We start from the raw sequence: 11,651 nt of genomic DNA, 5'->3' as shown, positions 1-11,651 counted from the left end.
GCGCGTTGCAGTGGGGGCCCCTGGGTGGCTCAGTCGGTTAAGCGTCCGACTCTTCGTCTCGTCTCGGGTCATGATCTCGGGGTTCGTGCTGACACACGGAGACTGCTTGGGATTCTCTCTCCCTTAAAAGAAATAAATGAACTTAAAAAAAAAAAAAGTGTATTGTGACAGCTATAATGCAGCACGTACAAGTGCATGGTGTCCTCGCCTAACTGCTGACAGCCCCCAGGTGTCCCCTCCAGGCCGAGGTCGCACCTGTGGATGTTCTAGTAAGGAAAATAGACTGCGAGATCAACTCCCTCATTCACAAAAACTGAGAGAATGTGGCATTACTAAAACTACTTTTGACTTTTCGAATTCAATAAAGTTTAAGAATTCTGTCTTATAAATTGGGAAGTACAGTTGCCTTGTATTTGAAAAACATCACAGCCTTACAGGGAGGTCAGTTCTGATTTACTCCTTACATCTTTTCTTTTCATCTGTAATTATTTTATTATTTTATTCTAATTTTATTTTGTCTTATTTTACTTTATCTTACCTCATCTTAGGAGCAGAGGAAGAGGGAGAGACAGCCTTTTTTTTAAAGTTTATTTATTTTGAGAGAGAGCGAGCGAGCGGCATGAGTGGGGAAGCGGCCGAGAGAGGGGGAGAGAGAATCCCAAGTAGGATCTGCACTGTCAGGGCACGGAGCCCGACGCGGGGCTCCCTCTCACGAACTGTGAGATCGTGACTTGAGCTAAAACCAAGAGTCAGATGCTTAACTCGCTGAGCCGCCCAGGCGCCCCAGAAAAGTAAGCTTTTGTTTGAGAGGAACAAGCAAAGGGTCCGGTTGGCGGCCTACCCTGTTCCTTGGGTTTTTCACGTTGAGTCCAGATGAACGTATGTGCGCTAATTTCAATCAAACACCAGCATGAAAAGTTCCCTGGCCAACAGGGCATCAGCTCTTTCTTTCTGTTTCTGGAAATGTGGCAGCCCATCACCTAAAGAGGCAGGGATCTTTGTGTCTCCACATCCTGCGGTGAAACCCCACCACTTTTTAAATGTCTTTGTAAAATAAAGCCTTCATAAATTTTAAAACAATATTTTGTCCAGATCTTTACATGACGAGTTATCCCTTCTCGCATATTTTCCTATTTACCTATTTTACGTAGAATTTCTGTTTTGACTCAAAATATCTTGAATACATTGTAATATTCCTTCCTGTGTGTGTCTCATCCGTTATGGCCTTGTCCTCCTAGACTCTGCTGGCTAATGCCAAGGGGCTGGAGAAGAGGTCCGTGAAGACAGCAGATGTCAACCAGGCCAGGGAGGAGCTGAGGGCGATTGTGACGGCCACCAAGGCTGCCCTGGAGCATAATGACAAGTGAGGGTTGACAGTCTGATTTGATTTACGTTGGGATTATACTATCGTACAATGTATTAAAACCACGTGACAAGCGTGTCTTTACATTTTTCCTGCGTTGTTGGGTGAGATGTGTTGCCTTCGCTAACAGTGTGCCTGTCATCTGGCCCCTTTCCCCAGCCATCACATCTGTGACTGGGAAATTCAACCAAACCCGGCGTTTGTATGGGGGAGGGTGGTTTGGGATGGTTTCCGAGGGAATCTCGTCTTCCGTGGTGGTCTCCTGGGGACCTACTGGTAGGTGACCCGGCTGCAAAGTCAAGGCACCTTTCATGAATGGGCTTATTATTTTCTTTTAACTTAAAAAAATCTTTTGACCTTTCTGTATAGTCTTCCAGATGAAATAACAATTGGATAGGGCGTATGTTTTGTAGAGGGTTAAAAAAAAAAAGACTGAAGCAAAGCCAGCACACTCAAGAAAACAAAACAGGAAACAAAAACCAAAAAATGAAACGGTGCCTTCAGTATAACTAGAAGACAAAAAGCATCCAGACTTCAGGATACCTGAAAATGGAAAAATGCACATCGAATGGCAGTGAATCGTTATCCACGGTCTTTCTACAAACCTTCGCGACAGAAAGGGCAGTGGGGGAAGGGAGAACAATGGAACTGGTAGAAAACATAACATGTTCTAAGACCGGTGAGAGAGAGAAGGAGAGAGGTGAAGAGAGAGTGGGAGGGAGAGAGAGGGAAAGGGAGAGAGAAGGACAGAGGGATGGGGAGAAAAAGAAAAGGGGTGGGAGGAAGGAGGAGAGAGAGGGGAGTGAGGTTTTTTTTTTTTCAATGTTGATTTGTTTTTGAGAGAGCAAGTGGGAGGGGCAGAGAGAGGAGGACAGAGGATCTGAAGCAGGCTCTGTGCTGATAGCAATGCACCGGATGTGGTGCTTGAACTCATGAACCACGAGATATTGAGCTGAGCAGAAGTTGGACACTGAAATGACTGAGCCACGAAGGCGCCCCCTTTTGCAGACTTTGTATCAAAGATACGTCCTTTTCATTTCTGCTGAAATGGCCTTTGGGACTTTGGTAGGGATTGAATTGATTGGTAGATGGCCTGGGAGGGTATCATCACCTTTACCACATTGCGCCTTCCAAGCTGTGATCCTGGGAGGCCATTCCATTGACTTAGGTCTTTTTTAAATATAATTTAAAATACAATTTTTAAAAATATAATTTATTGTCAAATTGGCTGACATACGGTGCGTAAAGTGTGCTCTTGGTTTTGGGGGTAGATTCCCGTGGTTCATGGCTTCCATACAATACCCAGTGCTCATCCCAACAGGTGCCCTCCTCAATGCCCATCACCCGTTTTCCCTTCCCCCACTCTCCCATCAACCCTCAGTTTGTTCTCTGGATTTAAGAGTCTCTGATGGTTTACCTCCCTCCCTCTCTGTTTGAAACTATTGTTTTCCCCCCTTCCCCTCCCCCATGGTCTTCTATTACATTTCTCAAATTCCACATATGAGTGAAAACATGTGGTATCTGTCTTTCTCTGCCTGACTTATTTCACTCAGCATAATACCCTCCAGTTCCATCCACATTGCTGCACATGGCAGGATTTCGTTCTTCCTTATTGCCAAGTAGTATTCCATTGTGTATATAAACCATATCTTCTTTATCCATTCATCCATTGATGGACATTTGGGCTCTTTCCATAATCTGGCTATTGTTGAAAGTGCTGCTATAAATATTGGGGTATATGTGCCCCTATGAGTCAGCACTCCTGTATTGCTTAGGTAAATTCCTAGTAGCACTGTTGCTGGGTTGTAGGGTAGTTCTAGTTTTAATTTTTTGAGGAGCCTCCACACTGTTTTCCAGAGAGGCTGCACCAGTTTGCATTCCCACCAACAGTGCAAGAGGGTTTCCGTCTCTCCACATCCTCGCCAGCATCTAGAGTCTCCTGATTTGTTCATTTTAGCCACTCTGACTGGTGTGAGGTGATATCTCGTCGTGGCTTTGATTTGTATTTCCCTGATGATGAGTGATGTTGAGCATCTTTTCATGTGTGGGTTGGCCATCTGGATGTCTTCTTTGGAGAAGTGTCTATTCATGTCTTTTGCCCATTTCTTGCCTGGATTATTTGTTTTGTTTTTTGGGTGTGGAGTGTGGTAAGTTCTTTATAGATTTTGGAGAGTAACCCTTTATCCGATACGTCATTTGCGAATATCTTTTCCCATTCCGTCGGTTGCCTTTTAGTTTTGTTGATGGTTTCCTTTGCAGTGCAGAAGCTTTTTATCTTGATGAGGTCCCAATAGTTCATTTTTGCTTTTAATTCCCTTGCCTTTGGAGATGTGTCGAGCGGGAAATTGCTGCGGCTGAGGTCAAAGAGGCTGTTGCCTATTTTCTCCTTTAGGGTTTTGATGGTTTCTTGTCTCACATTTAAGTCTTTCATCCATTTTGAATTTATTTTTGTGAATGGTGTAAGAAAGTGGTCTAGTTTCATTCTTCTGCGTGTTGCTGTCCAGTTCTCCCAGCACCATTTGCTAAAGAGACTGTCTTTTTTCCATTGGATACTCTTTCCTGCTTTGTCAAAGATTAGTTGGCCATGCGTTTGTGGGTATATTCTGGGTTCTCTTTTCTATTCCACTGGTCTGTGTGTCTGTTTTTGTGCGAATACCATACAATCTTGATGGTTACAGCTTTGTAGTAGAGGCTAAAGTCTGGGATTGTGATGCCTCCCGCTTTGGTTTTTTTTTTTTTCAACATCACTTTGGCTATTCAGGGTCTTTTGTGGTTCCATACAAATTTTAGGATTGCTTGTTCTAGCTCTGAGAAGAATGCCAGTGCAATTTTGATTGGGGTTGCATTGAATGTGTAGATTGCTTTGGGTAGTATTGACATTTTAACAATATCCATTCTTCCAGTGCATGAGCATGGAATGTTTTTCCATTTATTTGTGTCTTCTTCAATTTACTTCATAAGTTTTCTATAGTTTTCAGCACACATATCTTTTACCTCTTTGGTTAGGTTTATTCCTAGGTATTTTATGGTTCTCGGTACAATTGCAAATGGGATAGATTTCTCGATTTCTCTTTCTCTTGCTTCATTATTGGTGTATAGGAATGCCAACTGATTTCTGTACATTGGTTTTGTGCCCTGCGACTCTGCTGAATTCACGCATCAGTTCTAGCAGCTTTTTTGTGGAGTCTTTTGGGTTTTCCATGTAGAGTATCACGTCGTCTATGAAAAGTGAAAGTTTGACTTCGTCTTTGCCAGTTTTGATGCCTTTTATTTCATTTTGTTGTATGATTGCTGAGGCTAGGACTTCCAACACTATGTTAAATAACAGTGGTGAGAGTGGACATCCCTGTCATGTTCCTGATCTCAGGGGGAAAGCTCTCAGTTTTCACTGAGGATTATGTTAGCTGTGGGTTTTTCATATATGGCTTTTATGATGTTTAAGTATGTTCCTTCTGTCCCAACTTTCTTGAGGGTTTTTTGTGAAGAAAAGTTGCTGTATTTTGTCAAATACTTTTTCTACATCTATTGACACGATCATATGGTTCTTATCCTTTCTTTTTATTTATTTATTTTATTTATTTTATTTTATTTTATTTTATTTATTTTTTATTTTATTAATGTGATGTATCACAATGGTTTGCAAATATTGTACCAGCCCTGCAGCCCAGGAGGGGCTGCATTTTTGCATCCCTGTTCATCAGGGAAATTGGCCTGTACTTCTCCTTTTTTGTGGGGTCTCTGTCTGGTTTGGGAACCAAGGGAATGCTGGCTTCATAGAATGAGTGTAGAAGCTTTCCTTCCGTTTCTATTTTTTTGGGACAGCTTGAGAAAGATAGGTATTAACTCTGCTTTAAATGTCTGGTAGAATTCCCTGGGAAGCCATCTGGCCCAGGACTCTTATTTGTTGGGAGATTTTTGATAATTGATTCAATTTCTTCACTAGTTGTGGGTCTGTCCAAATTTTCTATTTCTTCCCACTTGAGTTTTGGCAGTGTGTGGGTGTCTAGGAGTTTGTCCAGTTCTTCTAGGTTGTCCAGTTTGCTGGCATAGAATTTTTCATAGTATTCTCTGATAATTGTTTGTATTTTGGAAGGGTTGGTTGTGGTAAGTCCAATTTCATTCATGATTTTATCTATTTATCCCCCATCTCTTCTTTTTGAGAAGTCTAGTGGGTTATCAATTTTGTTTATTTTTTCAAAAAAACCACCTCTTAGTTTCATTGATCTGTTCTACTGGGGTTTTTTTTTTATTCTATATTGTTTATTTCTACTCTAATCTTTATTGTATCTCTTCTTCTGCTGGCAGAGGGGTGAGGCTTGAAAGGGAGGGAGAGAGAGAAAGAGAGAGGGGTGAGGAGAGAAATGGAGGGAGGCAGAGGGAAAGGGAGAGAGAGACAAGGATAGAGGGGTGGGGGAAGAAAGGGAGGGGGAGAAGGGAGAGATAGAGGGAGAGGAAGAGAGAGAAGGAGGGAGGGAGAGAGAGCAGCTTCCCTAAATAATACAGATAATAACAGAGGTTCCTGGTCGGTCTCTCAGAGCACTGACTTAGAAGGAGAGGACTTTGGAGTGCGGGTGGAAGCAAAGAGCCAATTCTGAAATGATGATATGGTGGGAACAGGTTTAAAAGGAAGTGATCGGCGTCCTTTAAAGCTGTGCATTGAAGAGAAAAAGAAGCAGAGGAGGGGGGTTTAGAAACCCGTACCTCACACACTCCCTGAACCACTAGCCCTGCCCGCCACGGCGCAGAGGTGCAAGTGATCTCTGTCTGTACAAATGGCTCCAAGAGAGAACAGAAAATGGGGGCCCAAGCAATTTAGTTGATGAAAATCTCGGCCAGCCGACGACAACAAAAAGTCGGAGAAGGAAACTGCCACAATGCTCCTCACTTAAATATTCCCTGAAGAGCGTTTCTGGATATGAAAACGATCTGGAGTCAGTAATGTAAACAATAAGCACAGCAATGAATGGCAAGAAAAAGGAAGATGTGAATCAAGGTTTGGCCACTGAGGAACGGCTAGTTGGAAAGGTCAAGATTATGTCATAGATCCACACTAAATTATGATGCTCCCAGCAGGAATAGTCTTTTTTTTTAAATTTTTTTTTTCAACGTTTTTTATTTATTTTTGGGACAGAGAGAGACAGAGCATTAACGGGGGAGGGGCAGAGAGAGAGGGAGACACAGAATCGGAAACAGGCTCCAGGCTCTGAGCCATCAGCCCAGAGCCTGACGCGGGGCTCGAACTCACGGACCGCGAGATCGTGACCTGGCTGAAGTCGGACGCTTAACCGACTGCGCCACCCAGGCGCCCCCCAGCAGGAATAGTCTTGAGTGACACTACAATAAAGAGCGTTAGAGAAAAGCGGGAGAACAAGCAAGAGAATGAAAATGAGATCAGAAAAGAAAGTCAGAGAAAAAGTGGTTGAAGTGGAAGACAGAAAAGAAGATCCATTGGACATAATTAAAGTCTCAGAAGAAGAAAAATCAATGGGACAGAACATCACACTTGAAACTGTAATACATTAAACATTTCTAGAAACTAAATGCTCTGGATCTACATGCTGAAAAGACTGTTAAGATTATTAGTAATTCACTTAATTTCAATCTCTTAACATTGGGGGTCATAATACCTTTCTATTTCTTTTAATTTCTGATGCAGTGAGCTAACATATGTGAAAATATTTAACCATTAGGCCTCTTGTAGGCAGGCAGCATCGACTCATTTGTGGTAGTGATGTTGGTAACCAAATCGCAGGGGTTTTCTGTACATATTAGCGCCCCCATCTTTTTCCCTCCAAATCAGAGATAATACAGTTGATTTAGTTTAATTATTGTGTTCGTGTTTTTGGTTTTGTTTTTTCCTTTGGAACCAGGGGGAGGATACAAAGAAATTACAACTGTTTTCATTTCCTTCTTTTAAAATGTTTTTTAAGTTTATTTATTTGTTTTGAGAGAGAAGGAGAGAGTCCGGGAGGGGGAGTGATATAGAGAGAGAGGGAGACAGAGAATCCCAAGCAGGCTTCAGGCTCAGCACAGAGCCCAATGTGGGGCTTGATCCCACAGACTGTAAGATTGTGACCTGAGCCACAAGCGAGAGTTGGACGCTTAACTGACTGAGCCACCTAGGCGCTCCGAAAATTTCTTGCATTTTACTTTTAGCATAAATGTACTGGGATTTGTGAATTGTATCTGTGGGAGGAAATCGAAATGCACAGGGGACATGCGGTGTGCCTTCCAACAGCAGTGACGTGCTTCCACTGGCCCTCGTCTCTGGTTCGTCTCAGAGTGTAAACGCTGGTTTCTTTGCTTCCCTGCTTCGTAGAAATTCAAGTAACAAAATAATATCCATAAACCCTATGGGAGATCATTTATTTATTTTCCAGCTTCTTCAGCTAGTGGCTTGTGCAATCTTGGTAAGAAAGTACCCTTTTGTGTATTGAATTTGACGGCTGTAGGCTCTCACCTTATGTCGATGTTCAAAATCACCTTTTTGGATAGAAACTGAGATCACTTGGTATTTGTCAATTTTTTTTAAAAAAAGACCTGTGGCATAAAATAGACAAAGGAAGAACGGTGCAAACGGAGTTCTGATATTTTACTCTCTTTTTATTGTCAAACCTGTAGGCTCAGAAGTGAACTAGACGTGGAACGCACGTTGCTGCAATCAGCTAAGGAAGAGTCGGGCAAGTAATTGTGTTTCTCGGGAGCCAGATACATTCTGTGCACTAATTCATTCTTCTCTCAGATCTTTGTGGTTTTTAGTAGAACACTGAATTAAACCAAGACCTCCTGTAGAAAGAATTCCATCAAGTTTTGACCGAGACATTTGGACGAGAGCCCGAGAAACTGACCAAATGAGGGGCGCCTGGGTGGCTCAGTTGGTTAAGCTTTTAAACCACCCCCCCCCACCCCCGCCAGCAGCTTTTAGGATATACTCACAGATATGACCTGTTTTAAGTTCTTAGAAGACCTTGGCCTCAAAGGTTCTTGCTGGAGTCTCTTGCTTCCTCCTGCTAGTTCTTTCTTCCTGTGAGCAACACCCGTGTGATTTACCTGCTGGCCATCCTCCGAGGGTCTCTTGTGGGGCTGGCTCAGCGCTTGTCTTCTGACTCCTTCTCAGGGCTCGGAGCGTGGTGGGGTCCACCCTTCTCCTGCATCCACGTTGCCTATTCTTGGGATCCTCTTACACACGGGTCATGGATGGAACTCCAGCTCACCATTTTCCGTTTCCTTGCTGTCTCCTAACACAAGCCCACCATTTTCCTTTTTTCTTAATTTTAATTTGAGTAGCATTGACACACAATGTTTACATTAGTTTCAGGTGCACAACTTGGTGATTTGACAAGTTTATGCATATGCTCTGCGCTCACCGCGAGCACAGCTACCATGAGCCCCAGTAAATTGCTGTTATAGTATCATTGACTACATTCCTTATGCTCTGCTTTCGTTCCCATGACTTACTCATTCCGTAACTGGAGCCCTATGCCTCCCTCTCCCCTTCACCCCCTTTATCCATCCCTCCATCCCCTTCCCTCTGCCCACCATCAGTTTGTTCTCTGTAGTTATAGGTCTGATTCTGCTTTTTGTGTGTTTCTTCTTCTCCTTCTCCTTCTTCTTCTTAAGATTCCATTTAAGAGTGGAATCATATGGTGTTTGTCCCATGTTTCTTTTAAATCTAAGGGCTTTATTGTTAATTGCTAACAGGATAAAATGAAAGATATAAAAAAATAAACAAGAGGATGTTACTAATTTCTAGCACTGAAGTCAACTTTTCTTAATATTTGATTCTAGCTGTTTCTGACACTTTTCCAGTGCTATTGAAGAAATCTGGTGGCTTGTGTTCAGCCTTTTCTTTTTTTCCCAAAGCTTTCTCATTCAGGAGCCTCTCCTCCAACCATACATTTCCTGTGGAATTTCCCCATGTTGGTGCCTCAGTCTTCCTCCTTAGGTAGAAAAGGGGTAACAGTTGGGTCATTTTAGTGACTTCACATCCCTTTTGACTTCTGTGCCCTCAGTCAATTGTTGCAGGTTAAAACGCTCAGCTTAGGTTAAGGTGGGGATCAGACTTCGTGGGTAGAAGCTTAACTATGGCTGTTTCTACCCGCTTGGTTAGTTCCTCATGCATCTGTTTAGCTAATTCCCCAGATTTCAGAACTCACCTTCAGAGTTTTCCCTTCTTCCAAATCTGGCAAGTTTGAATGATGGCAGTGGTTTCCATCTTGTTCATTTTGTACAGGTAAGCATTATCACTCTTTCGACTTGCCTTTTTTTTTTCTATCAGAAAGGGGTAGTCATTCTTTCTCAAAAAATTGTCTTCCCGCTCTAGTGAGTTACCTCTAATGAGTTACATTCTAGTAACTCAAGTACTGTATAATCAAGTGAGTTACTGTCAATGTCTCCACCTCCTTTCTGAATCCTTAGATATTGATGTCTGTTGGAGCCTTGGCATGTCTTTGGTTCAACACACGCATCTTTGATTCCAACTCTTTCCAGCCCAGATCTCTTTTTTGGCTTCAGATTTGTATATCCAACTTCCCTCTGGACGTGTCCGCTTGAGTATCCCATAGGTGCCTCAACCCAACACCATCAAGACTAAACTCTCTGTTTCAATGAATGACACCACCAAACACATGGAGGTCAAGTCAGGAAACCTGTGGCAGAAATCTTTCCCTCGTCACCCCACCGACCACCTCAGCAGAGCTTGGAGTTAATGGCCAACATGGAATCTTACCTCTCTGCTGCCCTGAACTCACTTCCTTCGCACCGCATCTGTCCCTAGCTGTGGCAGGGCTGAAACCTAGGGGTTACTTGGATATCTACCTCTTCCTCTACATTCAGATCCAGTGAGCCCTCCTTGTTTCCAGTCCCTTAAATCATTTTGTATCTCTCCACTTCTCTAGGCGACAGGTACCATCCTGATCTGATCTTGTTTGAATGATGGCAGTGGCTTTCTGACTGGTTTTCCTGTTCCAGCCTTGCTCTTTCCCTTCCACTTTTGGTACTGTAGACAGTGACCGTTGTGTGGTTGTGTTTATCCCGGCCTAAAAGCCTTCCACAGCTTCGGCTGATGTCCCAACATAGATTATAAGGCCTTTTCGGGTATTCCCCCTGCTTCCTTCCTAGTGTTATTTACCGATGCCACTCACCTGGCCCTCAAAGTCCCCACAGTACTGCATACCTTTCTTTTTACTGAAATGTGCTGAAATCTGCCCTTCCGCCCCCTCTCCGTCTCCCCGGCCCCTTCCGCCTCTCTAACGCCTGTTCATCATTTGGTTATCGATTTTGCCGTGATTCTGCAGAGTTGTCCTCATACCTTCCCCACACTGTGTTAGGTGCTCAGATTGGGCACTCAGTAGATACTTTTTGATAATATAAATGAATTAGAAGAGGCATGTCCCCATTCTCGGATCAGATCATTTTTATTGATGTGCTTGAACCTTGACTTACATTATTATATTTTAGCATTACATATATATACACACACTATACACATTATACACAATATATATATACACTTTATATATATAGTATATATATTATACACAAATATACACATTATACACATTATATACACACATTATATATATGTAATATATATAATATATATAATATACACATATATACACACATTATATATATAATATATATGTATACATATACGTATATGTATATATGTATATATATGTGTGTATGTATATGTATACATATATATACACATACAAATTATATATACACACATTATGTATATATAATATATATATTATACACACATTATACACATTATATATATACATATTATATATAACATATATATAACATGTATACACATATATACACATTATACACATATATACACATTATATATACACACATTATATATATGTCATATATATAATATATATAATACATATATATACATGTTATATATAATATATAATATATATATTATACACACATATATACACATACACATTATATATACACACATTATGTATATATAATATATATATATTACACACACATTATACACGTTATATATATACACATTATATATAATATATATATAACATATATATATTATATACACATATATATACACATTATACACATTATATATACACACATTATATATATATTATATATATATACATTATATATTTTATATATATATTATACACACACATATATATACACATTATATATGGCAGTATATAACATACACCATAGTGTTAATAATGCATAATACTATTCATAAGAGATGACATATTAAACACAGTAATACTTTGCTTTT

This window comes from Panthera uncia (assembly GCF_023721935.1).
Source record: "Panthera uncia isolate 11264 chromosome B2 unlocalized genomic scaffold, Puncia_PCG_1.0 HiC_scaffold_24, whole genome shotgun sequence".
In the NCBI taxonomy this organism is placed as follows: domain Eukaryota; kingdom Metazoa; phylum Chordata; class Mammalia; order Carnivora; family Felidae; genus Panthera; species Panthera uncia.
The sequence above is the reverse complement of the archived record's forward strand: the minus strand, read 5'-3'. Positions refer to the sequence as shown.